The sequence below is a fragment of the Heptranchias perlo genome, chromosome 2 (assembly GCF_035084215.1).
Source record: "Heptranchias perlo isolate sHepPer1 chromosome 2, sHepPer1.hap1, whole genome shotgun sequence".
Classification (NCBI taxonomy): domain Eukaryota; kingdom Metazoa; phylum Chordata; class Chondrichthyes; order Hexanchiformes; family Hexanchidae; genus Heptranchias; species Heptranchias perlo.
Window position 1 is genome coordinate 13,363,526 of NC_090326.1, and position 21,773 is coordinate 13,385,298.

Below are 21,773 nucleotides of genomic sequence, written 5' to 3' on the forward strand. Positions count from 1 at the left end.
GGGGCTACTTCGTGGCTCCAAAGAAACAGGACTTTCCATTTGTTTTTTTTTTAAAACAGTACCTAAAGACATTCTTTGGATTGAATTTCACCCTCACCCTCCCTCCCTTATTGTTTCTGTATTATTGCTCTAAGAGGAGGTTGCATGATTCCTCTGAAATTTAGGAGAAACTAGAAATTATCACAGTATTTATGGAGGCAATTACTTAGATTGCAAAGCCAATCACGATAGTTCTGACAAAAGGTCATCAATCTGAAACATTGGGCTTGATTTTCAAAGTAAAAAACGGGTGGGTTAGGGGTGGGGGGACATTGAAAATTGCCACCATTTCAGACCCGCCCCCAACCCGCCTATTTCCGGTTTTCATGGGGGCGGGACGAAGGGCGGGCGGCCAACCTGCTTCCAGGAGGTAGGTCAGGCCTTAAAACCTTTCAAGAAGGCTTCAGGCCTCTATTTTTAACTAATTCCCCATTTCAACCCCGGGGGGCCGGAATTCCCAGGCCTTCTATTTTACGCCTCTTGAAAGGAGGCGAGAAGGCCCGAGACTGCAGGTAAGTGCCTAGAAAGGCACAGCTCGTGGGCCCAAATGAGCAGGAGTGCTTCCCCCAGGCCCAACAAGCCTACCTGCACCGGCCCCCCTCCCTCCCCCGATCGCGGACCCCCAACCCGATCCCCCAACCCCCGATCCTCCCCCCACGATGACCCCCGATCCCGCCGCCCCCCCGGGACTGACCCCCGATCGCACTCCCATGACTTGCAACCCCCGTGCCCACGCATGCCCCTTTCCCACCCATGCCTCCCATCTCCTCCTTCCCCCCCCGTCCATGCAAACAATGACTTACCTGCAGACGCCATCTCCCTGGCTGGTCTCCCGTTCGACTGAGACCAGCCTGTCAATCAGCTGGACGGGAAACTGACAAAAAAAAATAAAAGATGCCCTTACGTCAAAATCGTAAGAACATCCGGGAAATCCGTACTAATGGGTTTCCTGACCTCAAATTGATCCCCCCGCCCGCTTACCGGCTCCGTTTGAAAATTGAGCCCATTAACTCTGTTTCTTTCTCCACAGTTGCTGCCTGACTTGCTGAGTATTTCCAGCATTTTCTGTTTTTAAGTTAATCACAATACTTTGGTACTGTTTGAAGCTTAACACGTGTCCCTCAGGTGAAGGATTGAAACCTCGATTAATGAGAGGGACTACGTAATGGATAATGGAAATTGGCAGATAGTGGCGTCAACTTACACTTAAGGGCCGATTTTAACTCTCTCCTGGAAATCCAGTGGCCAAGTAGTTAAAATGGCCGCCACAACCTATCCCCTCCAATCCCATTGCCCTCTCCAGGTTGCGAAGGGCCGGACAGTTTGCTGTCCGCCTTGGACCCCGCCCATATGATTCCCGCTCAGAGTTAAAATCGTCCCTTTAATCTGGTACAATGAGCTTTCAAGCATCTGACTGTACTATTTAGATTAATCAAACTCTCAGAAGGTGCAGATAAGACCATTTTCCATTTTCAGAATGAGCCTAGAATTTACTGTTAGTGATGTCAGGGATGAATGCTTGAAACTTAAAATAAACGGAACAACACTGTATTTATAACAAAGGAGGCACTGAGCGTTTGTCCGCTAACATCGCCAACAATCATTTCTAGGTTTTATTCTTGAAGGCTGGCACTTGACTCCTGCTGGTCTCATTGATTCAAAGCCCCAGCTCCTGATGGTCTCATGGATTGTCAGAGCTGCATGGATAGTAAATTTTACTTGATACCAAAGATACAAATAACAACTATTTATTCTGTTGAATAAGGAACGCAGAGCCAGTGAAAAATCATTTAAAAACGCTAATTCTATTTTAAATGGTTTCTGCAAAACTAAGCCCAAAATAACATGAAAAGTCTTAGAGATTATTAAGTTTCACTGTACTTTTTTAATTACACATCACAATTAAGACTGTCAAAGTTAAATTCAGAATGCAAGGATGCCTGGCCATCTGACACAATTTCAGTTTAGTCCATCTCCCCTCAGATATCCAGCCCTGGATGAGTAACCTCTGACCTCTGTCTAGCAGGTCACCTGCAGGAGATCCTCACCGAGGCTCCATCACATTCTTCCCCGCACCTATTTTTACAGACGCTTGGTTCCATAATCCTTGAGGGTTAATGCAGCTGACTACAACAGCCAGACATCCCCCTCCTGCAGTTGCCTTCCAAAATTCCAGATGGCGATATAGCCTTTGATTTAGCCCGTCTGTCACAGGGAATCGAGACAGTGGGAACCAGGTTTCAATTATTGACTTCAATTATGTTGTCAGAACGCAAAACTCAAGCTTAGATATAAAACTTAAAGGGCCTCCTATCAAAACCAATAAATGCGAGTTCTGATTTAAATCGCAGCTGGTTACTAACCACTGTGAGCTTCCAAAGTAATAAACACTTCAATAATCACGGCAGAGTGTATCATAATATTGGTATCAGAGCTAAAAAGTGGTTTAAAAGCCGCATTTTGGCAAGGATAATGGTGAAGGCTAAAACCAGCTCGAGCATCACTGGGTTAGAGTGAGGGAGGGGAGGCGGAGTGGGATTGCCCAGGGTCCCCATGTCTCCTGATTCTAATCCAGCAACCTTCGCTGGAATTGAGTGACATCCATCGTAGAAGGTCGCACAAAGAATTGGGCAGGTCCCATGGTCCAGCCTGGTAGTCATTGAGAGGAAGGGAGGGGCACCACTGGAAAGAAAAAGAGGGAAGAAAAATATTCACTGTACAGGGGATTCTTACACAGTCTGTCCATCAACCTCTCCGCTCCTCATCTGAAAGGACCAACTCCCTGTTTGGGTACCGTTCCACAGGCCCCTACTACCCTGTTATTACCAACAGAGTGACTGAGCATTTGGACAACTATGAGCTGATCAGAGAGCTAGCATGGATTTGTAACGGGTAAGTCATGTCTAACGAATCTAGTTGAATTTTTTGACCAGGTAACTAATGTGGTAGATAAGGGAGTGTCTATGGATATTATTTATATGGACTTCCAGAAGGTATTCAACAAGGTTCCACATGAGAGATTGTTAACAAAAATGAGACTGCATGGAATTGGAGGCAACCTATTGGCTTGGATAGGGAATTGGTTGGGAGATAGGAGACAGAGAGTAGGGATACTTGTTGAATGCCTTTTGGAAGTCCATATAAATAATATCCATAGACACTCCCTTATCTACCATGTTAGTCACCTGCTCAAAAAATTCAACTAGGTTCGTTAGACATGATTCAAATTGGCAGGATTTGTCCAGTGGTGTCCCCCAGGGATCTGTACTGGGGCCTCAGCTTTTCATTATATTTACAAATCACTTGGATGAATAAATAAAGAGCCATATATCTAAATTTGCTAATGACACTTAGTTAGATGGCACAGTAAATAGTGTAGATGGGAGCATAAAATTGCAAAGGGACCTTCATAGGTGAGTGGGCAAAACTGTGGCAGATGGAGCTCAATGTGGGAAAGTGCAAGGTCACTTTGGACCTAAGAAAGATAGATCAGAGTATTTTCAAAAGGGCACGAAGTTAGGAACTGTGGATGAGCAGAGAGATTTAGGGTTAGGGTTAGGGAACACAGAAATCACTAAAAGCTAGTGGACAGGTACAAAAAAATTAAAAAGTCAAATGGAATGTTGGCCTTTACCTCAAGGGGGCTAGAATACAAAGGGGTAGAAGTTATGTTACAGCTCTACATAGCTCTGGTTAGGCCCCATCTGGAGTATTGCATTCAGTTCTGGGCATCGCACCTCAGGAAGGATCTATTGGCCTTGGAGGGGGTGCAGCGCAGATTCACCAGAATGATACTGGAGCTAAAAGAGTTAATTTACAGGTTGCATAGACTAAGCTTGTATTCCCTTGAGTATAGAATATTAAGGGGTGATCTAATTGAGGTGTTTAAGATGATTAGTGGATTTGATAGGATAGCTAGAAACAATTTCCTCTAGTGCGAGAGTCCAGAACAAGGGTGCATAACCTTAAAATTAGAGCTAAGCTGTTCAGGGCTGATCATAGCATTATAGTAGATACAAATTGGAGAAAGCCATTCGGCCCACCGTGCCTGTGCCAGCTCTTTGAAAGAGCTATCCAATTAGTCCCATTCCCCTGCCCTTTCCCCATAGCCCTGTTATTTTTTTCTCTTCAAGTATTTGACCAATTCCCTTTTGAAAGTCACAATTGAATCTGCTTCCACCATGCTTTCTGGCAGTGCATTCCAGGTCATTACAACCTGCTGCTTAAAAAGAATGTTTCCTCATGTGGCCTCTGGCTCTTTTGCCGATCACCTTAAATCTGTGTCCTCTGGTTATCAGCCCTTCTGCCTCTGGAAATAATTTCTCCTTATTTACTCTGTCAAAACCATTCATGATTCTATCAAATCTCCCCTAACCTTCTCTGTTCTAAGGAGAACAACCCCAGCTTCTCCAGTCTCTCCACATAACTGAAGTTCCTCATCCCTGGAACCATTCTAATAAATCTCCTCTGCACTCTCTCTAAGGCCTTGACATCCTTCCTAAAGTGTGGTGCCCAGAATTGAACACAATACTCCAGCTGAGGCCTAACCAGTGTTTTATAAAGGTTTAGCATAATTACTTGCTTTTGTACTCTGTGCCTTTATTAATAAAGCTCAGGATCCCAAATGTTTATTTAACCGCTTTCTCAATCTGCCCTGCCACCTTCAACGATTTGTGCACAGATCTCTCTGTTCCCATACCCCTTTCAAAATTGTATCCTCTAGTTTACATTGCCTCTCCTTGTTCTTCCTACTGAAATGTATTACTTCGCATGTTTGTGCGTTAAATTTCATCTGCCACGTGTTTGCCCATGCCACTAACCTGTCTACGCCCTCTTGAAGTCTATCACTATCCTCCTCACTGTTCATTACCCTTCCAAGTTTCGTGTCAACTGCAAATTTTGAAATTGTGCCCTGTACACCCAAGTCCAAGTCATTAATATATATCAAGAAAAGCAGTGGTCCCAGCACCGACCCCTGGGGAACACTAATGTACACGTCCCTCCAGTCCAAAAAACAACCATTCATCACTACTCTCTGTTTCCTGTCACTTAGCCAATTCTGTATCCACGTTGCTACTGCCCCCTTTATTCCATGGGCCGCAATCTTGATGACAAGCTTACCATGTGGTACTTTATCAAATGCCTTTTGAAAGTCCATATACACCACATCAACTGCATTGCCCTCATCTACCCTCTGTTATCTCATCAAGAAACTCAATCAAGTTAGTTAAACATAATTTGCCTTTAACAAATCCGTGCAGACTTTCCCTAATCAATCCACACTCGTCCAAGTGACTGTTAATTCTGTCCCAGATTATCATTTCTAAAAGTTTTGCCACCACCGAGATTAAACTGACTGGCCTATAGTTGGGTTTATCCTTACACACTTTATTGAACAAGGGTGTAACATTTGCAATTCTCCAATCCTCTGGCACCGCCCCTGTATCTAAGGATGTTTGGAAGATTATGACCAGTACCTCTGCAATTTCCATCCTTACTTCCTTCAGCAACCTCGGATGCATCCCATCTGGACCGGGTGACTTATTTACTTTAAATACAGCTAGCCTTTCTAGCATCTCTTCTTTATCAATTTTTAGCCCATCCAGTATCTCAACTATATCTTCGTTGACTGAGACTCTGGCAGCACTTCTTACTTGGTAAAGTCAGATGCAAAGTACTCTTTTAGTACCTCGGCCATGCCCTCTGCCTCCACGAGTCTCCTTCATGGTCCCTAATCATCCCCACACGTTCACTTACTACCCATTTACTATTTATATGCCTGTGGAAGACTTTTGGATTCCCTTTTAAGTTGGCCGCCAGTCTATTCTCATATTCTCTCTTTGTCCCTCTTATTTCCTTTTTCACTTCCTCTCTGAACTTTCCATATTCTGTCTGGTTCTCACTTGTGTTACCAACTGGACATCTGTCACACGCCCTTTTTTCTGCTTCATCTTACTCTGTATCTCTTTTGTCATCCAGGGAGCTCTGGCTTTAGTTGCCCTACCTTACTCCCTCTTGGGAATGTACCTAGACTGTACCCGAATCATCTCCTCTTCAAAGGCCACCCACTGTTCAATTACAGTTTTGCCTGCCAATCTTTGATTCCACTTTACCCGGACCAGAGCTGTTCTCATCCCACTGAAATTGTTCCTCCTCCAATTCAGTATTTTTACTTTAGAGTGGTCTGTGTCCTTTTCCATTACTATTCTAAACCTTATGATTATATGATTGCTACTCCCTAAATGCTCCCCCACTGACACTTGCTCCACTTGGCCCACCTCATTCTCTACAACCAAGTCCAGCAATGCCTCCTTCCTCGTTGGGCAGGAAACGTACCGGTCAAGAAAGTTACCCTGAACACATTTCAAAAATTCCTCCCCCTCTTTGCCCCTTATATCATTATCCCTGTCTATATTAGGATAGTTGAAGTCTCCCATTATTACTACTATATACCTTTTGCACCTCTCTGTAATTTCCCTGCAAATCTGTTCCTCTATATCCTTCCCATTAGTTGGTGGCCTATAGAATGCACCCAGTAGTGTCATGGCACCTCTATTGTTTCTTAACTCTAACCAAATAGATTCTGTCCTTGATTCCCTGTCCTGCACGCCCTTTAAAATTGTACAATTTATTTTATATTCCCTCACCTCATTCTTCCTACTAAAATGCATCACTTCACACTTCTCTGCGCTAAATTTCATCTTCCATGTGTCTGCAAATTTCACCAGTCTGTCTAAGTCCTCTTGAAGTCTTTTATCATCCTCCATATTGTTTACTACATTTCCGAGTTTCATGTCATCTGCAAACTTTGAAATTATACTATCTATATCCAAGTCCAGGTCATTAATATATATCAAAAAGAGCAGTGGTCCTTATACTGACCCCTGGGGAACACCACTGTATACTTCCCTCCAGTCTGAAAAACAATCGTTCACCACTACTCTCTGCTTTCTGTCCCCTAGCCAATTTTGTACCAACGCTGCCACTGTCCCTTTAATCCCATGAGCTTTAATTTTGGTAACAAGTCTATTATGTGGTACTTTATCAAATGCCTTTTGAAAATCCACATACACAACATCAACCGCACTACCCTCATCAACCCTCTCCGTTATTTCATCGAAGAACTCAATCAAGTTAATCAAACACGATTTTCCTTTAACAAATCCGTGCTGACTTTCATTTATTACCCATACTTTTCCAAGTGCCAATTAATTTTGTTCCAGATTATTGTATCTAAAAGTTGCCCCACGACCGACATTAGGCTGACTGGCCTGTAATTGCCAGGCCAGTAATTGTTATCCCTCTCCTCTTCTTTGGAAAAGGGGTGCAGCATTTGCAATCCTCCAGCACCATCCCCATATCCAAGGAGAATCGGCAGATTGTGGCCAGAACCTCCGCAACTTCCTCCCTTGCTTCCCCTCGTAACCTCGGATGCCGTCTGGACTGGGTGACTTTTCTAGTTTGAGTGCTGCCAATCTTTAATTACCCCCTCTATTTTTATCCTATCCAATATTGCTCCTACCTCCTTTACTGCCACAATGGCAGCATCCTCTTCTCTAATGAAGATGGATGTGAAGTATTCATTTAGTGCCTCAGCCCATGCCCTCAGCCTCCACAAGAAGATCTCCTTCTTTATCCCTAATCGGTCCTACGCTTCCTTTGACTACCCTTTCATTATTCTTATGCTTATAAAAGACTTTCGGGTACCCTTTTATGTCAGCCGCTAATCTATTCTCATATTATCTTTGCCCCTCTTATTCCCTTTTTTAGATCTCCTCTGTACTCTCTTATATTCAGCCTGGTTCTCTACTGTATTACGAACCTTACATTCGTCATAAGCCTCCTTTTTCTGTTTCATTTTAATCGCTATATCTTTAATCGTCAGGGAGCTCTAGCTTTGGATGCCATTCCTTTCCCCCTCATAGGGATGTATCTACTCTGTACCCGAACCATCTCCTCCTTGAAGGCCTCCCATTGTTCAATTACTATTTTGCCCACCAATTTTTGATTCCAATCCATCTGGGCAAGATCCCTTTTCAACTCACCAAAATTTGCCCTCCTCCAGTTAAATATTTTCACCTTTGATTGGTCCTTGTCCTTTTCCATAACTATTCTAAACCTAATATGATCACTGTTCCCCAAATGCTCCCCACTGAAACATGCTCCACCTGCCCCATTTCATTCCCTAGAACAAGATGCAGCAGTTTTCTTCCTGGTTGGGCTCGAAACACACTGTTCCAGAAAGTTCTCAAACACATTTCAGGAATTCCTCCCCTTCTTTGCCCTTTACACTATTACTGTCCTAGTCTATATTGTCCTAGTCTATATTACTCAAAACGCATTTCTTCACACAAAGGGTAGTGGAAATCTGGAACTCTCTTCCCCAAAAAACTCTTGAAGCTAGAACAATTGAAAATTTCAAAACTGAGATTGATAGATTTTTGTTCGGTAAGGGATATGGAACCAAGGCGGGTAGATGGAGTTAAGATACAAATCAGCCATGATCTAATCAAATGGCAGAACATGCTCGGGGGGCTGATCGGCCTACTCCTGTTCATATGTTCCTAACATCTGCTCTGTGCTGTGGACTCTCATCCAGTAGGAACTGGGGCGAGACCTGGGTAACTCATTTCATGGCGGATCACCATAGCCAGCAAACCCAGGAGACTCTCATTCCATCATTCTGTGTATTGAAAGCCCCCTTTGCCAGAATGCGAACTCGCTACCCAACCAGTTTCCTTTTATCCTTAAATAACACTCATGTATCTTTCAGGTGAGACGTTAAACCGAGGCCCCGTCTGCCCTCTCAGGCAGACGTAAAAGATCCCATGGCACTATTCGAAGAAGAGCAGGGGAGTTCTCCCAGGTGTCCTGGTCAATATTTATCCCTCAACCAACATCACTAAAACAGATTATCTGGACATTATCACATTGCTGTTTGTGGGACCTTGCTGTGCATAAATTGGCTGCTGCGTTTCCTACATTACAACAATGACCACACCGGTACTTCATTGGCTGGAAACCGCTTTGGGAGGTCTTGAAAGGTGCTAAATAAATGCAAGTCTTTCTTTCTTTATGTTAGGCATTAAACATTAAAGGACACGGTGTTTAACCAAAACCGGGCAGGGAGCAGGAATGTAATAATGAGGGTAATATTTAGATAATATCTCAGAAATGCAGCATAATAGCATCCCTCTCACTAAACTGGTCGGCCATGCTGAAAGAGTGAATTCAAACACAAGTACGAAAGATTATTAATACCTCGATTCCAAATAAGAGCAACCGCAGTGATTTTTCAACTATCAACAACGTACAGTGATTGCTCTGAGTTGATCCAGTGAGTATCTCAGACAGAGTGGGGAGCTCTAGGCTTTCCCACATCCTCTGCACTCCAGAAACTGCTCTATCCATCCCATAGTTTTACTGGTGAGAGCACGCATGCAGCAGAGTCGCATTGCATCCTGGGTGAGTTGCGGCCTTGCAGTTTGAGTGTTCATCCAGAGGGAAACGGGAAGAGAAAATGTTATGATTTTTCTCCCGGTTGCTCACAGGAGTGTCGAAAAATTAATTTTTAATTCCGGAGACCCCAGGACAATACGGGAAGGTCGGCATTTCCAGCAAGGTCACAAGGTTCAATGCACTGTCTGCGCTGAATTATCTGACCCCAATTAAGGCAATGCAGGTAGCCTCCATGTATCTAGGTCAGGGAGAGGAAAATCAGCCAGGCTCCCTGCTTCAGATGCCATCCAGTGGCCCTGTCTGAACTGCACATGTTGGGTGGAGATGGAATTGGGTCTTGCAATGTTGGCCTCCAGCACCCAAATTTGTAGTAACAAGAATATCACTTCAACAAGCTGCAGGAATGGCTGGTAGGAGAAATGGATATATGTCACTGGTACTGTCAGGACGATGTACTGAGGTTGGAGGTTAAAGCTTTAATCTGCATTAAATCATATTGTCTTCATGATGCTGAAGGGGAAGGAAAACAAACAGGCGTTTAATTCCCTAACACTGATATTTCACATTTTCATGAGCAAAGAAATGACCAAAATGGAGCTCCAGAGATTGGGATTGAGAGAACTGAAGGTTCTGCCACCAGTGTTGGGTTAGGGTGTGAGGGAGGGGGTTAGATAGAAGCTCAGAAAGCCAGTCAGAGGAACAGAGCATTCTGGAGGAGAGACAGGACTGAAGGAGATTGCAGTTGTGGGTGGGGGCGGTGGGGGGGGGGGGGGTTGGGAACATGAAGGATGGAGGAAAAGGATCCTCCTGGGGGATGGGGAGCCAGTGTAGGTCAGCGAGAACAGCGGTGATAAGAGAGCAGGTTTTAGCAGGGGACAGGATACATACGGCAGAGTTTTAGATGAGTTGGAGTTTATGGAGAATGGAGTATGGGAGGCAGCAAGGACAGCACTGGGGTAGTCGAGGATGTACCAAAAGCAATAATAAGAGATTCAGTTCAATGGGACTGAAGCTACCGACTGTAAGCAATCTTCCATTTCATGAGTCTAACTTTTATCTGTGGTGAACTGGTTCGCACAGGTCTCCCTAGTCAGAGAAAGATGCATACCCCAACTTGGCCATTCACGTCCTTCTCTCCATCCACTGGAAACGCCTGTGGAAAGTCTCGAGCCCAAGTAACAAAGCATGGGCTGCACCCAGAGCTGCTAAATCATAAGAAACAGTGGGCTCCCCTCTACATGCTCATTCCACCGCAACAACTGCACCCCACCCCGGAGGGGCCATTTATCAACTCCTGACTATCTACCCAAATGCCACTAAGCACCATGCATTCTCACACCCAATCAGCAACGTGCCCTGACCTTACCTCAACACTCATCCTGCAGCCATCTTCCAAAAGTCAACCACCATCCCTGCTACATGCAGGTATTACACACATCACAAATAGACATCTGCACATACCCGAGAGCACAACACAACTTCAACCAAAACAGGATATCCTCATACAGTGGGTGCAGGATGCAGGCGAGTTTCTGGCATCCAGTATTGCCATGGCAACAGAGGGGGCATTTCAATTTTAAAACCTCTGAAGGGAGGCAAATTGTTTCCTTCAATTGCCCCACCCACAAATTAGAAATAATAAAAAAAACCTCTCCTGCATGCCCGCCCCTAGCTGTGAGACCGTCGGCTACATTATCCTGTGCCAGGCTTCCGAGCACAGCCACGGCCACTCACCGTGTCTTCTCCAGGGGATGGAGTCAGGGGAGTCTCCTCTTGGTGGTTTTTTTTTATTCGTTCATGGGATGTGGGCGTCGCTGGCGAGGCCAGCATTTATTGCACATCCTTAATTGCCCTTGAGAAGGTGGTGGTGAGCCGCCTTCTTGAACCGCTGCAGTCCGTGTGGTGACGGTTCTCCCACAGTGCTGTTAGGAAGGGAGTTCGAGGATTTTGACCAAGCGACGATGAAGGAACGGCGATATATTTCCAAGTCGGGATGGTGTGTGACTTGGAGGGGAACGTGCAGGTGGTGTTGTTCCCATGTGCCTGCTGCTCTTGTCCTGCTAGGTGGTAGAGGTCGCGGGTTTGGGAGGTGCTGTCGAAGAAGTCTTGGCGAGTTGCTGCAGTGCATCCTGTGGAAGGTACACATTGCAGTCACAGTGCACCGGTGGTGAAGGGAGTGAATGTTCAGGGTGGTGGATGAGGTGCCAATCAAGTGGGCTGCTTTATCTTGGATGGTGTCGAGCTTCTTGAGTGTTGTTGGAGCTGCACTCATCCAGGCAAGTGGAGAGTATTCCATCACACTCCTGACTTGTGCCTTGTAGATGATGGAAAGGCTTTGGGAAGTCAGGAGGTGAGTCACTCGCCGCAGAATACCCAGCCTCTGACCTGCACTTGTAGCCACAGTATTTATATGGCTGGTCCAGTTAAGTTTCTAGTCAATGGTGACCCCCAAGATGTTGATGGTGGGGGATTCGGCGATGGTAATGCCATTGAATGTCAAGGGGAGGTGGTTAGACCCTCTCTTGTTGGAGATGGTCATTGCCTGGCACTTGTCTGGCGCGAATGTTACTTGCCACTTATCAGCCCAAGCCTGGATGTTGTCCAGGTCTTGCTGGACGTGGGCTCGGACTGCTTCTTTATCTGAGGGGTTGCGAATGGAACTGAACACTGTGCAATCATCAGCGAACATCCCCATTTCTGACCTTATAATGGAGGGAAGGTCATTGATGAAGCAGTGAAGATGGTTGGGCCTGGGTCAATGCCCTGAAAAATTCCTGCAGCAATGCCCTGGGGCTGAGATGATTGGCCTCCAACAACCACTACCATCTTCCTTTCTGCTAGGTATGATTCCAGCCACTGGAGAGATTTTTCCTGATTCCCATTGACTTCAATTTTACTAGGACTCTTTGGTGCCACACTCGGTCAAATGCTGCCTTGATGTCAAGGGCAGTCACTCTCACCTCATCTCTGGAATTCAGCTCTTTTGTCCACGTTTGGACCAAGGCTGTAATGAGGTCTGGTGCTGAGTGGTCCTGGCGGAACCCAAACTGAGCATCGGTGAGCAGGTTATTGGTGAGTAAGTGCTGCTTGATAGCACTGTCGACGACACCTTCCATCACTTTGTTGATGATTGAGAGTAGACTGATGGGGCAGTAATTGGCCGGATTGGATTTGTCCTGCTTTTTGTGGACAGGACATACCTGGGCAATTTTCCAAATTGTCGGGTAGATGCCAGTGTTGTAGCTGCACTAGAAAAGTTTGGCTAGAGGCGCAGCTAGTTCTGGAGCACAAGTCTTCAGCACTACAGCTGGGATGTTGTCGGGGCCCATAGCCTTTGCTGTATCCAGTGCACTCAGCCGTTTCTTGATATCAGGTGGAGTGAATCGAATTGGCTGAAGACTGGCTTCTGTGATGGTGGGGAATTCGGGAGGAGGCTGAGATGGATCATCCACTCGGTACTTCTGGCTGAAGATGGTTGCAAACGCTTCAGCCTTGTCTTTTGCACTCACGTGCTGGACTCCGCCATCATTAAGGATGGGGATGTTTACAGAGCCTCCTCCTCCCGTTAGTTGTTTAATTGTCCACCACCATTCACGACTGGATGTGGCAGGACTGCAGAGCTTTGATCTGATCTGTTGGTTGTGGAATCGCTTAGCTCTGTCTATAGCACGCTGCTTCTGCTGTTTAGCGTGCCTGTCGTCCTGAGTTGTAGCTTCACCAGGTTGGCACCTCATTTATAGGTACGCCTGGTGCTGCTCCTGGCATGCTCTTGTACACTCCTCATTGAACCAGGGTTGATCCCCTGGCTTTTTGGTAATGGTAGAGTGAGGAATATGCCGGGCCATGAGGTTACAGATTGTGCTGGAATACAATTCTGCTGCTGCTGATGGCCCACAGCGCCTCATGGATGCCCAGTTTTGAGCTGCCAGATCTGTTCTGAATCTATCCCATTTAGCACGGTGGTAGTGCCACACAACACGTTGGATGGTGTCCTCAGTGCGAAGACGGGACTTCGCCTCCACGAGGACTGTGCGGTGGTCACTCCTACCAATACTGTCATGGACAGATGCATTTGCGACACGTAGATTGGTGAGGACGAGGTCAAGTAAGTTCTTCCCTCGTGTTGGTTCGCTCACCACCTGTCGCAGGCCCAATCTGGCAACTATGATTCTGTGAGTATGGTTATGTCAGGCTGTTGCTTGACTAGTCTGTGGGACAGCTCTCCCAATTTTGGCACAACTCCCCAGATGTTCGTGAGGAGGACTTTGCAGGGTCGACTGGGCTTGGTTTGCCTTTGTTGTGTCCGGTGCCTAGTGGTCCATACCGGGTGGTCCGTCCGGTTTCATTTTTATTGTGACTTTTTTTAGCGAGATTTCACAACTGAGTGGCTTGCTCGGCCATTTCAGAGGGCAATTAAGAATCAACCATATTGCTGTGGGTCTGGAGTCACATCTAGGCCAGACCGGGTAAGGACGGCAGGTTTCCTTCCCTAAAGGACATTAGTGAACCAGATGTGAAGTCCTAACCCACTAACGCAGCAGCAGCAATCCGCAAATTGGAAAATCATCGCCTGCATGTCCAGATGAAAGCGTCGCAACAGAGAACGAGAATTGTTCTCAAACGCTCATGCTTTGGAAATGAATGTGCAAGTTTCTGCTGCTCCCGCAGTTCTCGCTGAGGTACACTGACTGACAGTCCCCCAATGCATCAAAATTTAAAGTTCTCATCTTTATGTTTAAATCCCTTCATGGCCTTGCCCCTCCCTATCTCTGTAACCTCCGCTAGCCCTATTCCCTGTTCCCTGGTACTCTCCATTCCTCTGACTCCAGCCTCTCGTGCATCACCCTCTCCCTCGTTTGTTCCACCACAGGCAGTTGTGCCTTCAGCCGACGAGGCTCCACACACCTCCTCGAAGATCCTCCGTAAAACCCACTTCTTTGACAAAGTTTTTGATCACCCTTTGCCCCCATATCTCTTTTGACTCAGTATCCGTTTTCCTTGCACCTTTGAAGAATCACCCGACATTGTTCTACATTAACTGTGCTGTATATATGCAAGTTGTTGTGTGTTAATATTGCTCGAATCTGCACTGAGTGATTTCTGTGAATTATGAGACAAAGCCAGGATAGTTGCTCCTCGCCTTACACCTTCCCAAACTGCTCCTCAGAAGTGTTATTGTGATGATATGTTTGGTAGCAACTCCATGTGAAACATGTATGTGTCACGCAAATCACTTTGATAGAAATAGATAATCTCTTGTTAATAATTTCAATTGTGTCTAACAAAAGGAACAGATGCCTTATCTTAAATCACATCCTTGGCTTATCTTTCATTTGACTCACAGCCTAACAGGCCCAGACAGAGTGCCCTGTGCTCCGAGGGAACTTAAGTAAAATATGTCTTTCCATGAGAGGCACTTAAAACAAAAATGAGCAGCTATCTTCAAAGTGAATAAATTCCTCAACAGGTACAAACTCAAAGCACAGTTATAAAGTCTAAATCAGCCTGCTCTTGATAATTTGATTTGTTTGCAGTGATAAATAACTCATCAAATCTCACAATTGAGTCCTGTGACTTAACACTGGGTTTGCCTTCTGTATGGTCCATGTCAGATGTGAACAGTACGCACAGACCCATCCTTTGGGATGCAAAGTCCACGGGTTTGGTAAGTGTCGGTTTAGCACAAGGAACGGAAATGCCAGGGCTGAGCTGGCACCATTTACAACGATCTGCATTCTGCATGGCATGGAACATATGCATCGAGGTCACATGGTGCCAGCCAGACCTTGCAGTGCATCTGTGATATAAATTGTGAAACTCCTGCAGATTTTTTTTTTTAAAACACACAGCTTGGCATCGATGGATGGAATTGCAGAGATGCTGAAGTTATAGATCTTGGGTGCCAGCCAGCACATTATTCAATGATATTTTAAAGGGCACATCGCTTCACTTATAGAACACTGCATTGTAGAGGGAACCACACACATACACACACACACACACACACACACACTCACACACATACTTTTAACCTCCACTTCATTGAGCTGATGTTAAGAATATATTTAAAAGGTGATCGAATCTACATTCTGCTGTTTTCTGAATGGTAAACAGATTTGAGCAAACAAAAATCTATTGGCTCGGATTTTCAAGAAAAATTGCGTCTTAGTAACCGGCATATCTACGGCATACGTCATTAATATGGGGGCACAGAAATTCCAGGAAATTATAGCATGAGCGACTTATGCCATTATTTACGCCGCAACATAATTTCTTGGGACTTTTATGGTGCTCTGCAGAGACACTCACTGAAACAGTTATTATAGTTTCCCCCCCACCTCAACAAAATCAACAGCAATCACAAATGTGTTGACTTAACACTACTTGAATCGCCACTGACAGTTAGACAATAACTGGGTGGAGCCAGCGGCTCACAGGATCAGTAAAGTTATCGCTCGGCAGGCTGCCTGCAGCTAACTTAAAAGTTTAATGTTATTCTGATCTTAAAGGAATCCTTAAGGATAACGGGAGAAAAATTGGATAGAGGTCGTTTTTGGGCATAGGTGGTGTGATGTGCTATTACCCCATGCGCAATGGAACCCTGTGCAGGCAGGACACAAGTTTCAGCCCACAGGAGGACTTCCCTGCAATCAGTGTTCCATTCCAGGCCTTGCACATGGAATCAATGCAATTTGCAATTTCCACCACCAGAAGAAGCTCAATCTCTTAAAGGGAGGATGTTTCTTAGAAATCTCTTAAAGGTAGCTGGTACCTGTTATTTGCTGAAAATAACAGTCTACTGTCTGCATGGAGTCTGAACAGAGATCAGACTTCACATACGTAAAACACAGTTGCAGGTCCCATCCCTATGTTTACACACTGATGAGTTATGTTAAAACATTGAATAAAGGTTGTGCACTACTAAATCCCACATCCTCCAATCTGCACGCCAGACCTCACCAATCTGCCGATCTGAGTTGGTACCAGGCCTGCGAGAGTGCATGCACCAAGGTTCTCTGCTGATGCACTAGAGACCTTGGTGCAAGAGGTGGACAGAAGGAGGGACATCCTATCACCGCAGTGGGGGTGGAGGGCAAGAGGCCCTCCAGACATATTTCCAAAAGGCAATGGGAGGTAGTGGGGGCCGAAGTCAATGCCAGGTGCACAGCATCATGAACATGGATACAGTGCAGGAAGAAGTTCAATGCTTTGACATGAGTGGTCAAGGTGAGTGAGGTCAACTGTCAAGTGGCGTCTCCTACCAACTGCACCACGTACTATACCCCCCATCACCCACATACCAACAAACTCTTTCCATCAGTACTCAACTCTTCCAACCAGATGCTTCCTCTCACGGTTACACATTACCACTGTTTCAGGCCGCCCACCCACAACTCACAGGCCACACACACTGGCAGCTATTCAACCATGACAGGCACATCATCCAAATACACGTCCTACTTTCTTGCAGGAGAAGGTGGCATGTATCAAAAGGCAGCAAGTGGCAGTGGTTTTTAGCCCCTCGAGCCTGTTCCGCCATTCAATGAGATCATGGTGGACCTGTGACCTAACTCCATATACCCGTTTTGGCCCCATATCCCTTCATACCCTTAGTTCACAGAAATCTATCAATCTCAGATTTAACTTTCACAATTGCTGTCTGCAGAAGAGCGTTCCAAACGTTTCCCACCCTTTGCGTGTAGAAGCATTTTTCTAACTTCACTCATGCACATCCTGGCTCTAAATGTTAGGCTATGTCCCCGCGTCCTAGTATTCAAGTGTAAGAGACCTCCAAAAACTGTTACAAATGTCTCGACAGCCAGAAGCAATAATCCAGCCACTAACCTGTAAATCCTGCATGGTCCCTTTAAATAGCGCCAGTGGTGGGTCCTCCAGGCATTCCAAGACTCGTTCAGATGTTCGGAGTTATGACTGTGCGTGAGTTGAGCATTAAGTCCCAAAACGGTGTCTATCACTTTAAATCAGCTCTGCACACTGATTGAAGCCATTTTCTCCCTACTTTACATGATTCCAGGGTGCGATATCTGGGCCTGCGCTAACTCCTATACCAAGATGGCGTCTGGAAACGGCGTGAGCATCCAAGACGCCATCTTGGATGTCGGAAAGGCAGTGTAGCACCAAAACAACGGGTGCTACACAGCTCAATTTAGCGCCCAACATTTTTACTGACTTGTTTTTGGGAACTTCATTGAAATCTTAAACCTCAATTAAGTTATAAAATAAGTGTTTTGACAGCCAGGCATGTTCTAGCCAGTACACAAGACAATCGCTGCTCAGTTGATGTTCAAACTTTACCAAAATGACAGTCACGTTGTTTTGAAACTGACCACCTTGATAGACCCACATTCAGGCAGAGTAACCATATAAATCGGTTGTGAGTTTGGTGCTTAGACACATACTTCCTTTGCTCATAATTGCGAAAGTTAAGCCCGATTCAGAGCAAATTACATACTGTGTGCAGGACCGGGAAAAAGTGATCAGATTCCAGGCTGTAGAGGGGTACCGGGTTATGGTTTTATATCATCTATTGCAGCTTGGCGTGTAAAATATTACCGACTTTAATTAACTATGCAAGAGTGCACTGTTGTTACTAGTAAATTGGGTGAAATCGAAATTCTATTTATTCTAATCAGGTAAAGGAGATTTTAAAATATGAAGATAGGAAATCTGCATGAATTGTTTATATCTTACACTTTTACGAAAATGTAGCCTGTTGCTCCATTCAGTGTCCAGCCCCGATACCTTGGATGAGTATCAGCCATTCCTGATTTGCTGCTATGCTTGCTGCTGCGTATTCAAGTGAGTTCTCCAGCAAAGTTTGGTACAAATTCGACATTGGAGGACAACAGTTTAACACGATGGGCTAGATTTTGGTGCAGCAGGGCATCTAACGGCGTCTGCCGTTAGTTAGACTTGCCCCTGCACCCTTCAGCTCAAAACATTTTTGCCCACTATGTTGCTGAAAGTGCGAGCTGATAATGTTGCAGCGAGGGAAACAGGGCATCTGGGACCTGAGTGAACAGGGCAACTGACAGGGTATATCCTTAACCAGTCAACAACAACTTGGTGACCAAAAGCTTGGTCAAAGAGGTAGGTCATAAGGAGCATCTTAAAAGGAGGAGAAAGAGGTAGAGAAGCAGAGAGATTCAGGGAGGGAATTCCAGAGCTTAGGGCCTGGGCAGCTGAAGGCATGGCCGCCAATGGTGGAGCGATTAAAATCGGGGAAGCGCAAGTGGTCAGTGGCGCAGAGATCTCGGAGGGTTTTAGGGCTGGAGGAGGTCAGACATAGGTAGGGGCGAGGCCACACAGGGGATTTTAAAACTGAGGCACTGACGGATTGGGAGCCAATGTAGGTCAGCAAACACAGGGGTGATGGGTGAACGGGACTTGGTGCGAGTTAGGATATGGGCAGCAGGGTTTTGGATGAGCTCAAGTTTATGGGAGGCTGGCCAGGTGAGCATTGGAATAGTCAAGTCTAGAGTTAACAATGGCAAAATGTATCACGGCCTGTCCAAAATGGGATTTTCACTGCCCAGCACTAACAGTCCTCACCGTCATGTGCACAAAATTCACAAAAACACTGAAAAGCAATTTTTAGCTTTTTAGGTAGTTTATGAAAATGGAAACAAATGTAAATAATTCTGTTTTGCAGATTTCTCTAGGTTAACACGCTTAGTGAGTTGAGCTAACTCCAGTCATATACTGTTTGAAAAATACCCGACGATAACCTTCCTAATCTGCGTTTAACTAGGATATCACATCACTGATGTAGGAACCCCTTCAATTCATTTGGAACATCTGAATTGATATAAACGGTGTTCCTCTATAATTAGATTTAAGGATGGACTTGAACAGGCAGCACACCAATCACATCACGCAAGTCCTGGAGCACTATCCTTCTCCACTGATGTTTGAACTAGCAGTAAAAGAAAATTAAATCATGTGGTTGTTTCAGAGGCACTTAGAAGGTAAAACTGAAAATACACAAGCCTAACAGATCATTACCAATCTTACAGAAATATAAAATCCCTAAATGATCCTTCTCTCCCTCCTTGAACAAAAAAGTCACATCGACTAATCTCCTGTCTCACTGCATGATTTTCATACTTAAAGAGGATTGGAAAAATTGTGACTGGAGACTCTGCTATCTCCTTTCTGACTTATTTCAATAGCCCAGGGTGACTGATCTGCCTTGAGTTGTGTTCAGTTTTTTTCCAGAACCAATTCCTTTTCTCCAGTTATCTCCAACAATTGTTCCATATCCTCCTCGAGTACACCTACAGACTCATATCTACTGTAATTTTATAAAATTGATACAAAATATTTATTTAATATCTCTGCCATACCTTCATCCTCCACAATTAGACTCCCTCCTTCATCCCTAAGTCTCCTATCATACAAATGTGATACAAATGCATTCAATGTTCATCTGATATTCTTTCTTTCCTTGTTGGACTAGAAACATAGGAAGCAGTCCTGCAATCATTTCAAAAACCATTCTCCACTTTGACCACATGAATTACCTTTACCCAATCAATTCTGGGAAAGTTAAAATGCCCCAAACTCATTGCCCTGTTGTTTTTACATGTTGCAGATCTCCCCCTCTATCTCAACTGTACCAGTTCTCCTCTTCCTTCTATTGATAAACATTCTGTCTGACAGCAACCACACTAGGACATCCTTGCAATCTAGCACTGGATTAGAATCATTCACTAACCCTGTCACCTCCCCCCGCACCCCACCCCTTGTCCCTTCTCATCTCTCCTGAAAATGTGCAAACCAGAAATATTAATTTCCCAGTCCTAGATCATTTCTTGGTTATTAATGCTTCTAACTTTCCATTTATTTTGTTGAATGATTTGTGCATTCACATACATACCTCTCAATCCTGCCTCCAATTTTTCCAGATGCTGATCCTTATTCTTTTCAGTTAATTTTTTGATATCCCTTGCCCCTTCAATAATATTTTTTATCTCTCACTGATTCATAGCCTCTTTCTTTCTCTTTTTCCTCTAACTTGTTTTGGTTTATCCTTCTGCTTCAATTTCAACTGCTCTATTAATCCTGCTCTCCCCCTATAGTTTCAAACCTAGACTTTCTCCAACCCCTGTGCGATATTAGTTTAAATCCTGTTCCACTGCTCTGTATACCCACTGCGTAAGGACACTGGTCCCATTTCGGATCAGGTGAAGGCCATCCCTTCAGAAGGCCTTCCCCTGTTCCAGAACTTGCTCCAATGCCCGAAGAATGTGAACCCTTCCCTCCTGCACTGGCCCTGCAGACATGCGTTGACCATCCTAACCTTCCGAATCAGTCATGGCTCAGTCGGCAGCACTCTCGCCTCCGAGTCAGAGGTTGTGGCTTCAAGTCCCACTCCAGAGACTTAAGCACAAAATATAGGCTTGACACTCCTAGTGCAGTACTGAGGGAGTGCTGCACTGTCGGAGATGCCGTCTTCAGGATGAGACATTAAACCGAGCTCCGTCTGCCCTCTCAGGTGGACGTTAAAACTCCCGTGGCACTATATCGATAGCCCGGGAAGAATGATCCCTGGTGTGATGGCCAATATTTATCCCTCAACCAAAATCACTAAAAAATATTATCTGTTCATTATCTCATTGATGTTTTTGGGACTTTGCTGTGAGCAAATTGGCTGCCACCTTTCCTACATTACAACAGTGACTACATTTCAAAAGTACTTCATTGGTTGTAAAGCATCTTGGGACGTCCTGAGGTCACGAAAGGCGGTAAATAAATGCAAGTCTTCCATTCTTTCTTTCCTCTCTTTAACCTGTCTAGTATGTGGCACAGGAAGCAGTCCATAAATTATCCGATAGTCCCGTCTCCCACTGCTCCCCCGTGTTCCGTCTCCCTCTGCCACCCCCGTGTGTCCCGTCTCCCTCTGCTGTCCCCTTGTGGGTCCCGTCTCCTTCTGCTGTCCCATTGGTCCCGTTGCCATTTGCTGTCCCCCTGTCACCCATCTCCCTCTGCTGTCCCCTTGTGTGTCCCGTCTCCCTCTGCTGTCCCCTTGTGGGTCCCGTCTCCTTCTGCTGTCCCATTGGTCCCGTTGCCATTTGCTGTCCCCCTGTCACCCATCTCCCTCTGCTGTCCCCTTGTGGGTCCCATCTCCTTCTGCTGTCCCATCGGTCCCGTCACCATTTATTGCCCCCCGTCCCGTCTCCCCCCCGCCCGCCGCCCCCCGCCACCGTGTCCCGTCTCCCCCCCGCCCGCCGCCCCCGTGTCCCGTCTCTCTC

General features: G+C 45.5%; 1 protein-coding gene across 13 annotated transcripts in view; it reads right to left on the reverse strand.

Moving 5' to 3' along the window:
- Positions 1-21,773, reverse strand: part of fhod3b (formin homology 2 domain containing 3b) — a 746,243-nt gene that overhangs the window by 371,217 nt on the left and 353,253 nt on the right. Inside the window, exon 1 of one of the 13 annotated variants that reach the window (XM_068000380.1) lies at positions 843-906. The exons of the other annotated variants lie outside the window; for them this stretch is intronic. The gene's annotated coding sequence lies outside the window, so the exon portion shown is untranslated. Of the gene's footprint in view, positions 1-842; positions 907-21,773 lie in introns of those variants that run through there. 13 annotated transcript variants of the gene reach the window in all.